A 20,164-nucleotide genomic window follows, 5' to 3' on the forward strand; every position below is an offset into this window, starting at 1 on the left:
TTTTTGTTTGCAGTTTCATTATACACTATGCTGTTAAATACAATCTTGTGTCTTGCTACACTATAGCCAATGCCACTTCTTGCCATCAAGGTGCAGCATGTTTCACATATCAAAGCAGTGGGAATATTGCAGCTTGTGGCCTAAAACAGTAGGTACAACAAATACCATGCAAAAGTATTAGTACACTGAAATAAATACCACAGAATTGTTGATCAAATAAGTGAGCATTAACTGTTATCTTGCATAGTTGCATGTACATATGACGGTAAGACTGCAACAAAATTAACCTAATCTTAAATTTATTTTATCAGTTTTTTTTTCTTTTTTTTTTCTCTAGAAGTTGGTCAATAAATGGAGGGACAAGAGAGAAGTCATTTGGGTCAGATTGTGTGTGTGTGTGTGTGGGGGGGGGGGGCGTGGTCATTTGCTGGCTTTTTAAATACTGTATTTAGGAATTACGTTTTGAAACATTGTCTCAAGCCAACGGTAATTTAGCGAGTGCAATGTTTATTTTATGCATATATTATTTGAAATTCGGGAGGGGGCTTGAAACTTCAAATTCTTCAAAGTTTTCAAATTCTGGAATGTAATTTCTTACAAATTTATATTTAATAATTACAACTTGTAGAACAATAAATAGAAATATAAAAGTCCATTTAAGTTCGGAAGTCCCCCCCCCCAGGTGATAACAGGCCTCAATTTGCTTAACGCATGCGCAATGAGCGCAATGAGCGCAATTTTCGAAACCGCGTTTTTCCTTAAAGCAGCAGCTGATGGACGGATGGGGATTTTGGAAGTCAACTCACCGACATTTGCATTCATGATGCGTTGTGTTCCGTTCTTCTGTGCACAATACACTGGTAAGTTAATATTTAACTTAATAATAATATTCAAATAAAGAAAAGAGTACTTCTCGAGCGGAGGGGCAATGTACAGTACAACAGTTGGTAATGCTAGCTTGGCTAGCTAAAACAAGTATTTGATTGTATTTGTTGTACGGTCTTCCTGGTGATTTGGCGCCTTCAGCTAGCATTTATTTCTGCGTGTGAAAACGTCGCTGCATTAGTTTCGTCCATTAAAAATATTAAAGCAGAAAACAATTAGATAACTAATTGTTGTCAGAGTAATGGTCATTGCTTGCATGGCTGCCCTCAAATGTCACAGAAACTGCAAGTTGAGCTAAATCACTGATCTGAAAATATTACTGGATAATAGCCGATATAATAGCCCATACACCTGTGCAACCCGTTGAAGCGACAGGCCAGCCATCTTACTCCTCCCATCTCACGAGCAGACAACTACTGTTCTAGTACCGTACACACCTTACACATTAGTAATACCGTACAGATTGGGCACTATTTTTAAAATAATAATAAAAAAAATGACAAGTGAACGGTCGCCGCCGTTTTGACGACGCCCTTTTTCTTTTGTCGCTCAGTTCCTTAGACCGCACAAAACTCGATTTGGCATTTGGCAGAGGCATCTTTTCTTGAACTACAGGTGTAGTTCTTTAATAAATAAATAAATAATACAAGTTTAGGCAAGATGTAAAATATCTGAAGTCCTCTTGTTTATTTTGGAAAATTTTAAAACATCATAAATCATGGTCTTGGGAGTAGTAATATGGCGGCCTCATGGCTTCAAAAGTCTAGCTAGGCCTATCGGCTGTCCAGTAATATCAGATTAGTGGTGAATGAGCTCAGTTTACATTAGGATAACGTTTTTTATTTTATTTTTTTATTTTGTTTTTTTTTTAACCACTCACTCACACACTCACACACAAACTTACTTCATCGTAAGCTACATTAGGCTAACGTCTTTCAATGCCGTAATATGTCGGTGTCGCTATGCATTATGGGTAGCCACTGACTGTCGACTCCAACTAGTTCAAATACTCAAATAAACAGCATATTTGTTAGTGGATTTGCTTAGACTGCTTTTTAAATTCGAGTACGTGCGAATGTTTTCCGATGTGTGCGTATGATTGTGAACGTGTTGTGAAACCGTCGCTTTACATGGCGTGCGCGCGAATGACACTCGTGCTCGCGCCGCATCCAACTCATACTTACCTGGCAGGGGAGATACCATGATCAAGAAGGTGGTTCACCCAGGGTGAGGCTTAGCCATTGCACTCCGGCTGTGCTGACCTCTGCGAATTCCCCAAATGTGGGAATCTCGACTGCATAATTTCTGGTAGTGGGGGACTGCGTTCGCGCTCTCCCCTGATAACTTGTTCAAAGCAATACGAAAGCGAGTGTGAATTCTCTCACTAGAACCGTACTCTGTTTTCAAATATGTATCTCTTCAAAATCAGTTAAAGTTAACGTGGCAAACAATGACGATGTTCTTCTACAGCGGATGAGAAAAAATATTAAGTGTGAGTGTGGTCTTTTTCTGAAGATTCACTGGAGGATATATCATTTGTTCTGTGAATGCCCGTTTTCTAAAAAGTTTAGGAAAAATGTCATTCTGTTTTCATTATTAAAAACCACACCTTTCTCCCTGTTTTGAAAATATACTGTTGGCTTAAAAATGATCCATCTGGAAGTAAAAAGGCATTTTATCTCATCGGTCTTGTTCTAATATCGGCTAGATGACATTTACACAAATGTCGCTACGTTAACCGACCTATTTTTTTCATGTTTGAAAATTAAGTCAAACAATACATTAAATCTATTGGACACCACAAACAAGAAAGCAAGTGCGTTTCTTTTCTCGCGTATTTGTCTCCCTGGCTGTTTTGAATTGTTGTTTGCTCAATAAAACATTATTAAAAAAATATATATACATGTTCGTGTGTTAGCAGCCGCTCGATGAGACGTAGCGGAGCACGGAAGCAGTTGATTGAATCAAAAAGTGCCAATCTTTTGAAACGGCCCTTTACATTGAACTGTTTCCGATTGAACTCATCACTACGTAGTACAGTTATGACTGTTGCGGAAACTTTCTACTTTACGACTTTACTGCCGGAACTTTATAAGAGACGTACAGTGGTTTTGCTTATTTTACGAAAGAACTCAAAATTAAACCACTAGTACTCACAAATTCAAGATAACCTTTTCATGTCAATTTGTATTTTTATTTCCTCTAACATTTTTGGTCAAGCGTCACGCTTTAAAAATACGTGATTTTGTTAAAGATAGATAATAGCGAACATAGATCGTGCAAAGCATTATGGGAATCGAAAACTGGTAACGCAACCTACATTTAAACTATGATAAGTCGTTCAAATTAAATTATATTGACTGTATATAGACGTTTCCTCTGTTTTGTCGTTCACAGTCTTGGTGTAGTGGGTTTGGGCCAAAGTCGCGACAAGGTTGCCCTCTGGGTAAAAATAGTACTATCCCTGATGACTTCGCGTCGTCTGCTATTGGTGAGTTAAGACTATACTTTCAGGGATCATTTCTATAGTATTTAACTTGAGAAATGTGTTTCAAAAGTGTTTGGTCTCGCTAGCTACGATGATGAGATGAGCTATTCCTTCCTGAGCGTGAAACTTGCAAACAACAATGCTTGTAGCTTGTTGTTTGTCATTGATGATCGTTCGCTACTTCGTAATGAAGTATTGATGGAGGGAATATGTTCAGAGTAGTTTAGTGTATATCGGTTGAAAAAAAAAAGAAAAATAACATTTGCCAGCGCTGAGTAACACAGACATAATTTATTTCTCAGTTAAGTTATATATAACCACATTTTACCACTAATCTATGCAATCTAAAATTCAGACAATCGTAAATTACTTGATCAAGATAGTAATTCATATTTCAAATAAGCTTTTTTTTATGAGGAACACCTACAAAAAGCTGTAACCTGCGACTGTGAAAGAAATGTATTGTTTGTCTGTATTGTTTATTTACATTTATTTTCATTTTACTGACAAAAAATGCATGCGATTACAAACAAGGGTCCTGACGTCACCATGTGAGTCGGCCACGACCTTCCCTAGCGCAACATAACTGACACATTTGACACTGGTGACACCGCCTGTTAAAATGGTACGGCTGGTAATGGTATAGCCCGCGTCTCCTTTTGAAAATTAGTTCTCTCTTGTTTCTCTTCAGATCGTATAAATCTTTCGCCTTTTACTAAAGATTTCCGTGGGGAGGAACAGCAAGAGTTTATGTCAATTTTTTGATGCTCTGCAAAAGTGGAGCTTTCTACATTGTTAAAAAAAAGTAAGCTTTCAATCAATACGATCTTTCTATTTGGCAACGTCATTTATTTCACACTTGAATTTGAAGTTGGTGTTTTTATTACAGTACACGTTGGTCGTCTTTTCATGTGTAACTTCTCGCTGCATAACTGTTCTACATATCATCCACGACCCACTCAAATGAAATAAAAGGTTGTTTTCTTTTATTTGTTTAACGCAGTTGTCGTTCGACATACGACCAAAACATTCGCCCAATCGATAGGTGACGCTGTTTCGAAAAACAGGGGTCCTATCTTACCCACAATCCTTTGCGCCAAAAAATAAATGTTGACCACGAAGATTTAAAACCACATATTACCAGTACTTCTGTCCTCGTTTAATTAACTTGGCTATCTTCAATTAGGTACAGTAAATGTATAAAGTATATGAAGGAGTATAGTTTGTATTAGAACGAAACAGTTGACACAAATGATTGTGAGACCGTCTGTTAAAGTGATATGGCGGATAATGGCTTAGGGCCTTTCAAATTCAATTCACTAGTTCACTCTTGTTTCTCTTCAGATCGTATAAATCTTTCGCCTTTTACTAAAGATTTCCGTGGGGAGGAACAACAAGAGTCTATCTCAATCTTTTGACGCTCTGCGAAAGCGGAGCTTTCTACTCTGTAAAAGAAAAAAGTAAATAACCTTACAATCAATAGGTCGCTTGCAAATCGTAATGCATCATGGGAGTTTTTCCTTCGGGCGCCATATTGGGTGTCCGCCGGTTCACAAGGTACACTCGCGAGTTACACGGTAGAGCTTATCAACCTGATGTCATTTTCGCAGTATTTTCACGATTTACCGGAAGATCAAAAACAACGATACAGGCAGAATGTGTCTCTGTGTGGCGGGATTGATCCTAATTACGTCCTGACCAAGGGTGATTTTTTTTTTGACGGAGAAAGCTTGCTGGCCAAATGTGACATCTCTGGACATCTTTCCCTACCTCGTGTTGACAACATGCTCCATAACACGCCAACAAATCCCTGGAGGCTTACAATTATTTTGTAAGCGGGTGGATACAGAGTGTAAACTTTAACATCGCATCAGAAGAAACGGTTGCTGTTGCACGTAAGTAAACCACATGGTGTTGGTAATTCTGCACACAAAAATGTTGATTTGTTCTCAGGCTTCCTGTTATCATTGTGTTTACATGCACAGCTAGGTTTACCTGATGTGGTTTTTCTAACAATTTTATAACAGGCAAATATGGCAGAGCGTATAAGAATAAAAATAACTGCACAGCCTCCCCGTGGCTTAATTAAATTTAATGCTACCCTTTCACTAGTTACATGTTACTTAATCAACTTATTCTAAATGGTTAAGGTTAACCACTCTCAGAGGACGTATTTTTAGTTTCAGTTTCCAGTACAATAAAACGTGTTCATGGTAACTACTGAGCATACTGACAGCTTTTCTTATGATCTCACGGTTAAGGAGGCTGTCACAACACCCAATTTCTGTCTGGTGCCAGATGGCAACAATTCCCATCACTTGTCACGACAACACCAATATTATTACCAGGTATGTATGGCTTTACTTTTTGTAGTTTCTTATTTAATTCTATGTTTCATATTTTCATTACAATGTTTGTAATATTTTCAGATTCAGGCACAGATGAGTTTAACTGGACGGACTTCTGCGACTTTGTGGTGTGGACAAAGTGTGATTGAGCGAGTCCACCCAGATCGCTCGTTTTGGCCAGTTGGAAAAGCCAGAGTTTTTTTTCCCCAAAATCCCCTCCTTACTTGAACTGCTCGGGAGAGCATTTACTAGATCAGCAGTGGACTTCCAGTGTTCCTGCTCAGCCGCTGTCACCTACCACTTGCTCATGTACTTCAAAGATGCGGAATAAAGTAGTTTTTTGTGCTGCAGCAGATTGTAAAATCAAATGTTATCACTTGGAAGTGTGCCAATCTAGACTGCCAAAAGGACAGTGGTTTTGTGACAAGTGTGAAACAAGGATTATTGGGAAAACTGAAACACAGTACTGGTACTTGTCTTACATTAAACAAATTTAAAAGAGAGCAACTTTTTCCTCTGTACATAGTATAATGAAAGTCATTGCGTACCCCATCAACATTACATCATACCGTCATCAGGATGGTAGGCACCTGTGCTAAAATAAACTACATTAATTAACAGTTCAATTTTTAACCCTGAAATTACTACATCTAATCATTATTCACTTCATTTTTTGTGCTTTTAGAAATAATAGAGATTTATGCCATTACTTTAAGAGGGACCATATTGCACATTGAGTCAAATCCTGTCATTTGTATTATGTATAGCTTTGTAAACAAACCCAACAATAGAATTTGTATAAACGCTGCCTTTATTAGCGCCAAACAAACAGTCGCATGTTGTCCTCCTCCAATGCTTTGATGCTCGCCTTCGTTTCCATCATGTCATTGGCAATCAAGTCGGTGTGGCATGAGATCCCTAAAGAAAAAAATAAAGAAAAAATCACAAAAAAATATGGTACCAGTAATAGGTTTAATATAGTAAAGTAGTATAGTTTTTTTGTCAGTGTAAAAGAAATGTACACATTTTGTTGCATTTTTTAATGTATGAACATTGCTACAGGCAAATACTTATTTCTATAAACACTTCCAAATGTCTCTAAAATATAAGGTGCGTGTACACACACAAACAAACACATACATTCACTCATGCATACAATATATCATGTAATGAATTCTGAGTGGCATACCAGAGTCAATGATGTCAGCAGTACTTGAGGGTACAGGTTACTGGAGCCATCTGGCTGCATAACTGCAACAATCTCTGCCACTTCGAGTCGTCTTTTCTTTGCTTGTCTCTCCTGTGCACGTTCATATCTTGGCACCGACTGGGCTGAGACATAGATGTTGTAACTTGGGACCCAACTTTAATGTTGGAGCCCAGTCGGGATGATTGGACAGAAAAACGGGCGCAGGGCGACCTGTTAAAATAAACAAATATATAAACAAATAAAATATGGAAAGACTGGTTATTTTACCGCAGTAGGGTGGCCGTGAATAAGTTCTTTAGCATGATGTGTAGGCTACCGGGGGTCTGTTTTCTTGCATCACCCCCGGGGGTCTGTTTTCTTGCATCAGCCCCTTCTGTCTCTTTTTTTTCCAAGTTTACATTTTGCCACCAAAAAACATGTTATCGGCATTAAAAGCCCAAGACTAATCAATCCAATTTCAGCAGTAAACACTTTGCACTGGCACTACTTGGGTGAAAATGTTCGATGTTAGCTTTCGGCTAACGTCCGCTAGCCAGCTTGTACTACCGAACTTGCTTGCTCATGAATCCAAAACATAAGCAACTTGCCCATATATGGGCGGTCGAAACGTTATTAATCCTCATGCATTAAATAAAGGTAAACAAGCTTACCGCTCACAAAGTGATCGCTGCACACACGAGCCCAAAGTAACGACTTCACTCCGGAGTCCGCACTCCTCTGTCTCCAGGCCCTGGTTCCTAATTATTTTCGGAATTCGGAAAAAAGACCGACCATTTTCCCCGGCTTTGTTCGAACAGCCAACGATGCAGCAACAATGTACAATTTTAAACGCAGAAAACAAACGTGATAGATACGTGTTAGACCGAATCGCTACGTAAATGGAGGCCACCCAGCATGGCGACTACGAGAAATCCGAGGCGGAAGTGACGACATGTGCAAGCGACCTATACGGGGCTAACTGCGATCTTTCTGTTTTATACTAGCGACGACTTGTTTTTAGTCGCAGGCCAGGCATATTTCTATATTTTTTTAACGTCATTTATTTGCACACTTGAATTTGAAGTTGGTGTTTTGCTTACTTTTGACAGTCCACATTGGTCGTCTTTTCATATGTAACTTCTGCACAACTGTTCTACATATCATCCACGCCCCACTAAAATGAAATAAAAGGTGGTTTTCTTTTATTTTTAACGCAGTTGTCGTTCGACATGACCAAAACATTCGCCCAATCGATAGGTGACGCTGTTTCGAAAAACAGGGGTCCTATCCTACCCACAATCCTTTGCGCCCAAAAAATTTTTTTTGACAAGGACGATTTAAAACCACGTATTACCAGTACTACTTTCCTCGTTTAATTAACTTGCCTATCTTGAATTAGGTACAGTAAATGTATAAACTATATGAAGGAGTATAATTTGTATTAGAACAAAACAGTTGACACAAATGATTGTGAGACCGTCTGTTAAAGATATGGCGGATAATGGCTTAGGGGCTTTCAAATTCACTTCACTAGTTCACTCTTGTTTCTCTTCAGATCGTATAAATCTTTCGCCTTTTACTAAAGATTTCCGTGGGGAGGAACAGCAAGAGTTTTTGTCAATTTTTTGATGCTCTGCAAAAGTGGAGCTTTCTACATTGTTAAAAAAAGTAAGCTTTCAATCAATACGGTCTTTGTGTTTGGCAACGTCATTTATTTGCACACTTGAATTTGAAGTTGGTGTTCTTATTACAGTCCACGTTGGTCGTTTTTTCATGTGTAACTTCTCGCTGCATAACTGTTCTACATATCATCCACGACCCACTCAAATGAAATAAAAGGTTGTTTTCTTTTATTTGTTTAACGCAGTTGTCGTTCGACATACGACCAAAACATTCGCCCAATCGATAGGTGACGCTGTTTCGAAAAACAGGTGTCCTATCTTACCCACAATCCTTTGCGCCAAAAAATAAATGTTGACCACGAAGATTTAAAACCACATATTACCAGTACTTCTGTCCTTGTTTAATTAACTTGGCTATCTTCAATTAGGTACAGTAAATGTATAAAGTATATGAAGGAGTATAGTTTGTATTAGAACGAAACAGTTGACACAAATGATTGTGAGACCGTCTGTTAAAGTGATATGGCGGATAATGGCTTAGGGCCTTTCAAATTCAATTCACTAGTTCACTCTTGTTTCTCTTCAGATCGTATAAATCTTTCGCCTTTTACTAAAGATTTCCGTGGGGAGGAACAACAAGAGTCTATCTCAATTTTTTGATGCTCTGCGAAAGCGGAGCTTTCTACTCTGTTAAAAAAAAGTAAATAACCTTTCAATCAATACGGGGCTAACTGCCGTCTTTCTGTTTTATACGAGCAACGACTCGTTTTTAGTCGCAGGTCAGGCCAGGCATAATTCTATATTTTTTTAACGTCATTTATTTGCACACTTGAATTTTAAGTTGGTGTTTTGATTACAGTCCACATTGGCCGTCTTTCCATGTGTAACTTCTGCACAATCATCCACGACCCACTCAAATGAAATAAAAGGTGGTTTTCTTTTATTTTTAACGCAGTTGTCGTTCGACATGACCAAAACATTCGCCCAATCGATAGGTGACGCTGTTTCGAAAAACAGGGGTCCTATACTACCCACAATCCTTTGCGCCAAAAAAATAAAATTTGACAAGGAAGATTTAAAACCACATATTACCAGTACTGTCCTCGTTTAATTAACTTGCCTATCTTCAATTAGGTACAGTAAATGTATAAACTATATGAAGGAGTATAATTCGTATTAGAACGAACAGAATGATTGTGAGACCGTCTGTTAAAGTGATATGGCGGATAATGGGTTAGGGCCTTTCAAATTCAATTCACTAGTTCACTCTTGTTTCTCTTCAGATCGTATAAATCTTTCGCCTTTTACTAAAGATTTCCGTGGGGAGGAACAACAAGAGTCTATCTCAATTTTTTGATGCTCTGCGAAAGCGGAGCTTTCTACTCTGTTAAAAAAAAGTAAATAACCTTACAATCAATACGGGGCTAATTACGATCTTTCTGTTTTATACTAGCAACGACTCGTTTTAAGTCGCAGGTCAGGCCAGGCATAATTCTATATTTTTTTAACGTCATTTATTTGCACACTTGAATTTGAAGTTGGTGTTTTGCTTTTGACAGTCCACATTGGTAGTCTTTTCATGTGTAACTTCTGCACAACCGTTCTACATATCATCCACGACCCACTCAAATGAAATAAAAGGTGGTTTTCTTTTATTTTTAACGCAGTTGTCGTTCGACATGACCAAAACATTCGCCCAATCGATAGGTGACGCTGTTTCGAAAAACAGGGGTCCTAGCCTACCCACAATCCTTTGCGCCAAACAAATACATTTTGACAAGGACGATTTAAAACCACGTATTACCAGTACTGCTGTCCTCGTTTAATTAACTTGCCTATCTTCAATTAGGTACAGTAAATGTATAAACTATATGAAGGAGTATAATTTGTATTAGAACAAAACAGTTGACACAAATGATTGTGAGACCGTCTGTTAAAGTGATATGGCGGATAATGGCTTAGGGCCTTTCAAATTCAGTTCACTAGTTCACTCTTGTTTCTCTTCAGATCGTATAAATCTTTCGCCTTTTACTAAAGATTTCCGTGGGGAGGAACAACAAGAGTCTATCTCAATTTTTTGATGCTCTGCGAAAGCGGAGCTTTCTATTTTGTTAAAATAATATGATGAAACAGTAATGGTTCATTTCTTGAAGCTCTCTAATAGTGCTCTCTAGTGGTGGAAAACCAGAATTTACTCGCAGGGTCTCGCTCTCAAATAGTTTGTGAATTTGTGTTGATGTGCGCCTTTACTAAGTACGTAGTTTTGACAACAGTCTGTGTCAACTTTTTCTTTGACAGCACAGAAACCTCTGCTTTTGAAGAATGTAGTATCTAGAATCTAGTAAAAGGCGAAAGATTCATACGATCTGAAGGGAAACAAGAGTGAACTACTGAAACTATCTCCAACTGGGCTCTGCGATTTTTACAAAACTTTATTCAGATTTACATCATTTACAATAAATTTTCAAAACACCAAGTACAAAAACATTATTTACACACAAAATACAAGTGCAATTTAAAACACACAAAATTCAAAACATCCAAAACATTTTACAACTGTAAAATATGCCAGGGGAAAAGCTTCTTTTTGTCCTTATTTCGTTCTTTCCTTAAAAAACAGAGGATTTGTCTAAACACAGTGTTACTATCTATTATTACATTCTTCATACTCATAACACATCTAGTTTTCCATAATTTTACACAGACAACAGTTATAATAATTTGGAATAATTCTTTATCTTTTGAAGGTATGTTATTTTCTATCAAGCCATACATAATAGTGATATAATTAACATCTATTTCAAGTCCGACATCTTTCATCAAAGTCCAGACTTGCTGAGCTCTGTGGCAATCAATTAATAAATGTTGCAGTGTTTCATCCTCTGTGCAGTTACTCATAGGACATTTTTTTGTAGTAACATAGCATGACCATGACACAATTGCGCGGGTTGGGAGTCTTCCTACAGCGATCAGCCATCTTGTATCTTTCATCGCTTCTGGAATGATGGTTTTTTTTATATTTAACATGCGGATAACTTCTGTGCTTTGATTCCTGTCTAAAAATTTAAAATTTACCTCCCCACCAAAACGTGCATCATTTATTTTTTGAAAGATCATTTTGCATGTTAGACCATTCCAGTCCAAATTCAGGTGCTCATACTGGGCAACAAAATCACCAAAAACTAATTTGTATGTAGGGCCCTGTCTAGCTCTTCCAGTTCTTTTTTTCCAGAACGATAAGTCACCGATCCACGGCGCTTTCCTGGATATAGCGAGATACATATTTTTTACGAAGGCGATTTGGAGTCGGCATCCTAACTCCACCGCACCAAGACCTCCAAAATTCCTTCCTTTGAAGAGAAGCTCTCTTTTTGTAACCTCGCGTGTTGTTCCCCAGACCAAGTTCACGCAGATCTTATTCATTTTTATAATTGTTTTATGGTCAGGTGGAAAGATATTGGCGAGGAATAAAACTTTAGACATTATGTATGTTTTAATTATATTTATTCTTGATTTATAGGTTGTATTTTTATTTTCCCATTTCTGGGCTTCTTCTTTTATAACTCCAAGTTTATCCTGCCAATTTCTTTCACTACAAATCTCGTTACAAATAATTAAGCCCAGAATATTTATTTCTTGTTTAATTTGGATATTAATACTTTTTTTTTCACTTTCGTTCCCGACCCAAACACCTTCAGATTTCGCATGGTTCAACATGGCCCCTGATGCATTTTCGTATGAATTTAAATGAGCAGTTAAAATATCCATCTCATGGTTATCTTTAATAATAACAGTGATATCATCCGCGTACGCAGTTGCTACCACCCTATGAGCATGCCCCACGTGTATACCGGTAATTCGGTTATCCGAGTTGATATTATTAATCAAGGGACTCATGGCTAAAACATATAGGGCAGCGCTCAGGGGGCAGCCCTGCTTTACACCCCTCTCCACGTCGAAACCATCTGTTAAAAACCCATTGATGTTTATTTTCACATGAGACTTAAAATATAGGCACCTGACCATATTGACAAACTCTCGGGGGAAACCATAATGCTGCATGACTGTCCAGAGATAATCTCTCGATATATAATCGAACTGGGCTCTGCCATTGCCCACCATACAATTTTAACGGACCGTCAAATGTGCACAGTCAAATGTGTCAACTGTTTCTTTGTAACACAAAAGATAGCCTCATGATTAGGCTCAGATTAACGATGGCTCCATGGGCTTACCTTTTATTGTTTACTTTGTTTTGCCAAGTGGCGTCATGCTTGCGGTGATGAAATGCCGAGTTTTGTTGATGAGCTGTGTTGTCATCATCCCTTTTCAGGAGACCTAAAAAAATGTTTGTTCAATCATTGACATTGCATATCATCGAAAGCAAACCATTTTCAGCACTCAAAATTGCAAAAATAATTTGCAAAAAATAAGTGAATAAATAAAGAAGTGAAATAACGTGAGGACTGACAAATAGTATAGATTTTTAAAACTATATATTAAATTGACCATATTTTGACGTGATGTTTTGGTCCAAACAAAGCCAGCGCTATTACAGGGCTACCACATAGTTGAAAAGGATTAATGAAAAGAGCTTAGAGTGGGAAGAGAAATAAATACATTGTGACTGTGGGCATTCTTTGAAGTTGGGGGCACATGTCCTGCTTTCATACAATAAAAAACACTCAGAACTTGAAGCTATTTTTTTCTTAACAGAACAGAAAGCTCCACTTTTGCAGAGCATAAAAAAATTCAGATAGACTCTTGTTGTTCCGATTTTTACAAAACTTTATTAGTTTCACATCATTTACAAAACAGTTTCAAAGTACAAAACAAGAAAACATTATTTACACACAAAATACACAATTAAAACACACAAATTCAAATAGTCCAAACATTTTACAATTGTAAAATATGCCAGGGAAAAGATTCTTTTTGTCCTTATTTCTTTCTTTTCTTAAAAAAAAAACAGAATTTGTCTAACCACGGTGTTACTATCAATTATTATATTCTTCATACTCATAACACACCTGGTTTTCCACAATTTTGCACAAACAGCAGTTATAATAATTTGAAATAATTTGTTGTTCCTCACACCGGAAATCTTTAGTAAAAGGTGAAAGATTTATACGGTTTGAAGAGAAACAAGAGTGAACTACCAGAACTATCTCGAAACCATTCAGAAGAAGCCCATGTCAACTCTTTTTTTTTTTGACAGACACCCTGGACTGGTTCCGTGGGGGGAACAACAAGAGCCTATTTCAATTTTTTATGCTCTGTGAAAGCAGAGCTTTCTATTCTGTCAATGTTAAAGTTGATTTGAATTTAGTTCTACCTGCTTAGTTCTAATACAACATCCACTGTTTGCTAAAATGATATCAAACAAAATTCCTGTACATGAAAAACTGCAAGTAATCAGTGGAACATTTTTCCAACTCATGACTTTTCAGACTTAACACGGATAATGACAGTCCTCTACTTCACTATACTTGTTTTCCAGTGCAGCTGAAATTCATGTGAAATTAATTCTGTTTGCAAATACATACATCTATCCATTTGAATATGAATTAAGTTGGAATTTTTATAAATTGGCATTTTACTTTTAGCAGTTAAATAAAAAGTGGTTCCCAGATATTCATACTTCAAGTGATGTATTTGTTAGGAACATATACGAAAACTCGAGAAAGAACCCGAGAAAGGTTTTCTTCCTAAATTTGGTGAAAAATAGAAAACAAAACACATATCTGATTCTGAACATATGAGAGAGACCAATGCAGCAATGGGTTATCATTTGTGTTACAAAGAAACAGTTGACACATTTGACTGTGAAACCGTCTGTTAAAACTGTACGGCGGGCAATGGCATAGTCAGTTTTGAGGTCGTTTCTTCAGTTCAGTCTTGTTTCTCTTCAATTCGTATAAATCTTTCGCCTTTTACTAAAGATTTCCGTGGGGAGGAACAGCAAGAGTCTATCTGAATTTTTTGATGCTCTGTGAAAGCAGAGCTTCTTATTCTGTCAAAATAAAAATAGAAAGAAAAGAATTAACATGGACTTTTTCTGAGTGGTTTTCATTTTGTGAAAGCAGTGTATATTTTCTCAACTCCCAAAGAAGGGCCACAAATTCATAAACTGTTTATTGTTCTTCTTAAACTTCAACACTTTTCGTTAAGTCTTTTCGGGTAGGAGATCTGACAGAACCAGCGCATCTAAATTTGGTCAATTTAATATATATTTTAAAAAAAATCTATACTATTAGTCAGTTCCCACATATGTGTTATTTATTTTCTGTATTTATTTTTAACAAATTATTAACCAATTTTGAGTGTTGAAAATGGTTTGCTTTCTTTGATGATGCAATGCCAATGATTGAACAAAAATGCCGAATTTTAGGTCTCCTGAAAAAAGTTGACAACACAGCACATCAACAAAACTCTGAATTAGATATCTGGAAAGTTACCACAATGTTTTACTATGAAAAGTAAATTGTCAATTTAGCAACATTACATTCATATTCAAATGGATAGATATATAAACTGCACTGAAAAATGAATAAACTAGAATAACTATTACACCTGAAAAGTAATGAGTTGGAAGAACGTTCGACTGAGTATTTTTTCAGTTTTTCATGTAGCCTATAGTATTTTGATATTTCCACGAGTTACAACACGTATCACACAGATTAATGCATGTGCACCTACCAACTTTTTTGTTTTTTTTGCAGCTGTGTGCAACTAACCGAGCTTCAAAGATTCCAAAGCAAAAATAGTAAAAACCCTGTGAGTGCATTCTAGCTTTTTACCAGTGCAGAGTACTAATAGTGGAACTTCAAGAACTGAACCACTATTCAGTCTTTATATTATTTTCACAAAATCAGAAAGCTCTGAGCATCAAAAAATTGAGATAGACTCTTGTTGTTCCTCCCCACGGAAATCTTTAGTAAAAGGCGAAAGATTTATTCGAAATGAAGAGAAACAAGAGTGAACTAACAGCTCCATCGCAAAACGGGTTATGCCATTACCTGTCATACCAATTTAACAGACGGTTTTGCAAATGTGTCAACTGTTTCTTTATAACACAAATGATAGCATCTTGATGCATCGTCTCAGTATTCATGTTCAGATACAGATGTTTTTTTCCACTACATTTAGAAACAAAGCAGCCCTACTCTTAAGTGTGACACGCAAATGCAGGGTGTCTTATTTCACAGATTATGACATATGCAGGTTCTTAAAAGAGGTACAGTTCAAATGCCTCATCAGGATGGAGCATGACGGAAGTAGTCTGCCATCAACTGAGAGGATAATGTGAACGCTGTCTGATCAGGTCCTTGTTGTATGCATTGTGCTCTGCAAGTTTGTACTGCTTGATTGGATACATTGCATTTCTGCTTTTGTGGATGATGTGGGTGTTCCACGTGAGCAGACGCTGGAATTCGCTCTGAGTCACACAAACAAACATGTTGGTAAAATGAACAGCTACAAAGTTATTAAAAAAACATATGGTCAGTAACAAAGTTAATTTTCTTAAACACCATACTACTTAAGTAGGGTTTATGAGGGTCTTAACTTTACTTGAGTACTATTTTTCTTAGGAATGTATTACTTTTACTCTACTACGGTTGAAATATAGTTGACGGTTGAAAGAAAGTATATACAAAACTGTATATACATTTTCAACACTCTGACTGACTAATAGTATAGATTTTTTTTTAAAATATATTATTAAATTGACCAAATTTAGACGTGATGTTTTGGCCCAAAGAAGGACCAGTGCTGGTTCTGGCAGGGCCACCAGATGGCTCCACCACCAGGAAAGACTGGAAATAGTTGGCGAATTTGTGTCAAGACTTGCAACAACTTATATTATTATTTGTTTTTTTTAAACTACCAGCCAGCTACTTTCAATACAGAGAAATTTGTGCTGCTGATTTAACGTATTTTAACTCAAGTTAATTGGACTGCTCATAACAATTGTCTCAAGTTACATTTATAACCATTTCATATAAGCAGTAGTAATTCCAACTACTCAGAACATATTCCTTCCATCAGTGCTCTGTTACAAAGCAACAAACATTCATCAATGGCTCAAAATGTATGATCATAAATCCATAATTTTCTGCCAGTTTCGTGCTCAGAAAGGAATATCTCTTCTCGTCATCGTAGTTAGCGAGACCACACTCTTTAGAAACACATTTCTCCAATCAGAAACTATAGAAATGATCCCTGAAAGTATAGTCTTAACTTTACAAACCCGGATGACAGGAAGTCACCTGGAAGACAACCATTTTCACTCAGAGGACCTATTTTTGCTCACACTTACCTAAAACAACCAGCTCATGGCACAACATGAAGGTAGTCATCAACTAACATTAGTTAGCAACTAATGTTACAAAGAGCGTTACAGAATAGAAAGCTCTGCTTTCACAGAGGATAAAAAAAATCAAGATACTTGTTTTGTTGCTCCCCACGGAAATCTTGAGTAATTCCTGGCCGCAGAGTGCAGTCTGAAGAATAGCTCAAAAAAGCCAAACCAATAAAGAAAAAAACTGTAATACCTTAATTTTGTCCCATGAGCTGATTGTTTTATGTCAGTGTGAGCAAAAGTAGGTCCTCTGAGTGAAAATGGTTGTCTTGCAGGTGACTTCCTGTCATCCGGTGTTGTGGAGTTAAGACTATACTTTCAGGGATCATTTCTATAGTTCTTGACTTGAGAAATGTGTTTCTAAAGTGTGTGGTCTCTCTAACTATGATGATGATGAGAAGAGATATTCCTTTCTGAGCATGAAACGGGCCGAAAGTTATGGCTTTGTGACCATGTTTTCTGCCATTGATGAATGTTCACTGTTCTGTAACAGAGCATTGATGGAAGGAATATGTTCTGAGTAGTTACAGCTACTTTTTTAAAATGGTTGAAAATATCACTTTAGGTTAATGCTCTGAGCAAACTGTTTTCTTTATGTTCTAGTTTTGGCAAAAATGTTATTTTCTGCTTGTCTGATTCATGACGATATTGGGTGGGTAGTCATTTACCAGTCTGATTAACTTGAGTTAATATACGTTAAATCAGTGGCGTAAACTTATCTGTATTGAAAGTTGTGGCTATTAGAATGCCCCAAAAAATGGCCGATAGCTGTTGAAGAAATGCAAGTCCTGAATGTTGTTCTCACAGCTTTACCCAGGGCAGATTTTTCGAGTAGTTCAGGTTAGTCATCACTCATTAACAGGAAGGCCATTTTTTTTTCATCCCACAAAAAAATCAAATGATGTATTTGTAAGGAACATATACGAAAACTATTATTTAAACCTGAGAAAGGTTTTCTTCCTAAATTTGGTGAAAAATAAAAAACAAAGCACATATCCGATTCTGAACATATGAGACCAATGCAGCAAAGGGTTATCATTTGTGTTACAAAGAAACAGTTGACACATTTGACTGTGAAACCGTCTGTTAAAACTGTACGGCGGGCAATGGCATAGTCAGTTTTGAGGTAGTTTCCTCAGTTCACTCTTGTTTCTCTTCAAATCGCATAAATCTTTCGCCTTTTACTAAAGATTTCCGTGGGGAGGAACAACAAGAGTCAATTTAATTTTTTGATGCTCTGTGAAAGCAGAGCTTCTTATTATGTAAAAAAAAAAAAAGATCTGACATGGGCTTCTTCTGAATGGTTTCCATTTTATGAAGGCAGTACACATTTTCCCAACTCCCCAACAATGGCCACAAATTCACAAACGTTTACTGTTTTTAAAAAAAAAATTTTTTTTTAACTCAACTCTTTTTCCTTAAGTCTTTTAGGGGGGTGGTCAGCCAGGAGCCATGTGGTGGATCTGCCAGAACCAGCGCTGGCCCTGCTTTGGGCCGAAACATCACGTCTAAATTTGGTCAATTTAATATACATTTAAAAAAATATATACTATTCGTCAGTCAGTATATGTTATTTTATTTATTTTATGTATTTAATTTGAACAAATTATTAACCAATTTTGAGTGTTGAAAATGGTTTGCTTTCTTTGATGATGCAATGCCAATGATTTAACAAAAATGCCGTATTTTAGGTCTCCTGAAAAAAGTTGACAACACAGCACATCAACAAAACTCTGAATTAGATATCTGGAAAGTTACCACAATGTTTTACTATGAAAAGTAAATTGTCAATTTAGCAACATTACATTCATATTCAAATGGTTAAACTGCACTGAAAAAATGAATAAACTAGAATAACTATTACATCTGAAAAGTCATGAGTTGGAAGAACGTTCGACTGAGTATTTTTTCAGTTTTTCATGTAGCCTATAGTATTTTGATATTTCCACGCGTTACAACTCGTATCACACAGATTAACTGTACACCAACCAACGATGCAGTATGGAACAATTTAAGAGCCACTTGGAATTAATCTAAACCTCTTTAACACTCATAGTAAGAAAAAAAAAGCTCCGTTTTTTTTTTGTTTTTTTTTTTGCGGCTGTGCGCAACTAACCGCGCTTCAAAGAGTCCACAGCAAACATATTACAAACCCTGTGAGTGCATTCTAGCTTTTCACCAGTGAAGGGCACTATTAATGAAACTTCAAGAAATGAACCACTATTTGGTCTTCATATTATTTTGACAAAATCAAAAACCTCTGCTTTCGCAGAGCATCAAAAAATTGAGATAGACTCTTGTTGTTCCTCCCCACGGAAATCTTTAGTAAAAGGCGAAAGATTTATACGATTTGAAGAGAAACAAGAGTGAACTAACAGCTCCATCGCAAAACGGGTTATGCCATTACCTGTCATACCAATTTAACAGACGGTTTTGCAAATGTGTCAACTGTTTCTTTATAACACAAATGATAGCATCTTGATGCATCGTCTCAGTATTCATGTTCAGATACAGATGTTTTTTTCCACTACATTTAGAAACAAAGCAGCCCTACTCTTAAGTGTGACACGCAAATGCAGGGTGTCTTATTTCACAGATTATGACATATGCAGGTTCTTAAAAGAGGTACAGTTCAAATGCCTCATCAGGATGGAGCATGACGGAAGTAGTCTGCCATCAACTGAGAGGATAATGTGAACGCTGTCTGATCAGGTCCTTGTTGTATGCATTGTGCTCTGCAAGTTTGTACTGCTTGATTGGATACATTGCATTTCTGCTTTTGTGGATGATGTGGGTGTTCCACGTGAGCAAGACGCTGGAATTCGCTCTGAGTCACACAAACAAACATGTTGGTAAAATGAACAGCTACAAAGTTATTAAAAAAACATATGGTCAGTAACAAAGTTAATTTTCTTAAACACCATACTACTTAAGTAGGGTTTATGAGGGTCTTAACTTTACTTGAGTACTATTTTTCTTAGGAATGTATTACTTTTACTCTACTACGGTTGAAATATAGTTGACGGTTGAAAGAAAGTATATACAAAACTGTATATACATTTTCAACACTCTGACTGACTAATAGTTTAGATTTAAAAAAATATATATATTCAATTGACCAAATTTAGACGTGATGTTTTGGCCCAAAGAAGGACCAGTGCTGGTTCTGGCAGGGCCACCAGATGGCTCCACCACCAGGAATGACTGAAAATAGTTTGTGAATTTGTGTCAGGACTTGCATTTCTTCAACAACTTATTAACCTTTTTTTT

The 20,164-nt window shown here is 36.9% G+C and overlaps 1 long non-coding RNA gene and 15 other non-coding genes across 16 annotated transcripts; 11 read left to right on the plus strand and 5 right to left on the minus strand.

Moving 5' to 3' along the window:
* Window positions 1-2,061: 2,061 nt before the first annotated feature.
* LOC144029161 (U1 spliceosomal RNA) lies at window positions 2,062-2,225 on the plus strand. Its single transcript, XR_013286743.1, has one exon. It is a non-coding gene; the product is annotated as a U1 spliceosomal RNA (small nuclear RNA).
* Window positions 2,226-3,383: 1,158 nt separating this feature from the next.
* LOC144029170 (small nucleolar RNA U3) lies at window positions 3,384-3,596 on the plus strand. Its single transcript, XR_013286752.1, has one exon. It is a non-coding gene; the product is annotated as a small nucleolar RNA U3 (small nucleolar RNA).
* Window positions 3,597-4,045: 449 nt separating this feature from the next.
* LOC144029199 (U5 spliceosomal RNA) lies at window positions 4,046-4,158 on the plus strand. The gene has a single exon (XR_013286779.1). It is a non-coding gene; the product is annotated as a U5 spliceosomal RNA (small nuclear RNA).
* A 539-nt stretch (window positions 4,159-4,697) lies between these two features.
* Window positions 4,698-4,811, plus strand: LOC144029195 (U5 spliceosomal RNA). The gene has a single exon (XR_013286775.1). It is a non-coding gene; the product is annotated as a U5 spliceosomal RNA (small nuclear RNA).
* Window positions 4,812-6,114: 1,303 nt separating this feature from the next.
* On the minus strand, window positions 6,115-7,864 carry LOC144027205 (uncharacterized). The gene is made up of 3 exons (XR_013285399.1): window positions 7,582-7,864; window positions 6,911-7,141; window positions 6,115-6,639 (listed from the first exon to the last, which is right to left on the minus strand). It is a non-coding gene; the product is annotated as an uncharacterized LOC144027205 (long non-coding RNA).
* Window positions 7,865-8,445: 581 nt separating this feature from the next.
* LOC144029196 (U5 spliceosomal RNA) lies at window positions 8,446-8,559 on the plus strand. Its single transcript, XR_013286776.1, has one exon. It is a non-coding gene; the product is annotated as a U5 spliceosomal RNA (small nuclear RNA).
* Window positions 8,560-9,098: 539 nt separating this feature from the next.
* Window positions 9,099-9,212, plus strand: LOC144029184 (U5 spliceosomal RNA). Its single transcript, XR_013286765.1, has one exon. It is a non-coding gene; the product is annotated as a U5 spliceosomal RNA (small nuclear RNA).
* A 583-nt stretch (window positions 9,213-9,795) lies between these two features.
* Window positions 9,796-9,909, plus strand: LOC144029185 (U5 spliceosomal RNA). Its single transcript, XR_013286766.1, has one exon. It is a non-coding gene; the product is annotated as a U5 spliceosomal RNA (small nuclear RNA).
* Window positions 9,910-10,519: 610 nt separating this feature from the next.
* Window positions 10,520-10,633, plus strand: LOC144029188 (U5 spliceosomal RNA). Its single transcript, XR_013286768.1, has one exon. It is a non-coding gene; the product is annotated as a U5 spliceosomal RNA (small nuclear RNA).
* A 2,941-nt stretch (window positions 10,634-13,574) lies between these two features.
* On the minus strand, window positions 13,575-13,684 carry LOC144029200 (U5 spliceosomal RNA). Its single transcript, XR_013286780.1, has one exon. It is a non-coding gene; the product is annotated as a U5 spliceosomal RNA (small nuclear RNA).
* Window positions 13,685-14,426: 742 nt separating this feature from the next.
* Window positions 14,427-14,538, plus strand: LOC144029197 (U5 spliceosomal RNA). The gene has a single exon (XR_013286777.1). It is a non-coding gene; the product is annotated as a U5 spliceosomal RNA (small nuclear RNA).
* An 862-nt stretch (window positions 14,539-15,400) lies between these two features.
* On the minus strand, window positions 15,401-15,514 carry LOC144029194 (U5 spliceosomal RNA). The gene has a single exon (XR_013286774.1). It is a non-coding gene; the product is annotated as a U5 spliceosomal RNA (small nuclear RNA).
* A 1,039-nt stretch (window positions 15,515-16,553) lies between these two features.
* Window positions 16,554-16,771, minus strand: LOC144029167 (small nucleolar RNA U3). The gene has a single exon (XR_013286749.1). It is a non-coding gene; the product is annotated as a small nucleolar RNA U3 (small nucleolar RNA).
* Window positions 16,772-17,200: 429 nt separating this feature from the next.
* On the plus strand, window positions 17,201-17,419 carry LOC144029174 (small nucleolar RNA U3). The gene has a single exon (XR_013286755.1). It is a non-coding gene; the product is annotated as a small nucleolar RNA U3 (small nucleolar RNA).
* Window positions 17,420-18,036: 617 nt separating this feature from the next.
* On the plus strand, window positions 18,037-18,147 carry LOC144029183 (U5 spliceosomal RNA). The gene has a single exon (XR_013286764.1). It is a non-coding gene; the product is annotated as a U5 spliceosomal RNA (small nuclear RNA).
* Window positions 18,148-19,151: 1,004 nt separating this feature from the next.
* LOC144029192 (U5 spliceosomal RNA) lies at window positions 19,152-19,264 on the minus strand. Its single transcript, XR_013286772.1, has one exon. It is a non-coding gene; the product is annotated as a U5 spliceosomal RNA (small nuclear RNA).
* Window positions 19,265-20,164: the final 900 nt, after the last annotated feature.

The sequence above is a fragment of the Festucalex cinctus genome, chromosome 10 (genome assembly GCF_051991245.1).
Source record: "Festucalex cinctus isolate MCC-2025b chromosome 10, RoL_Fcin_1.0, whole genome shotgun sequence".
Classification (NCBI taxonomy): domain Eukaryota; kingdom Metazoa; phylum Chordata; class Actinopteri; order Syngnathiformes; family Syngnathidae; genus Festucalex; species Festucalex cinctus.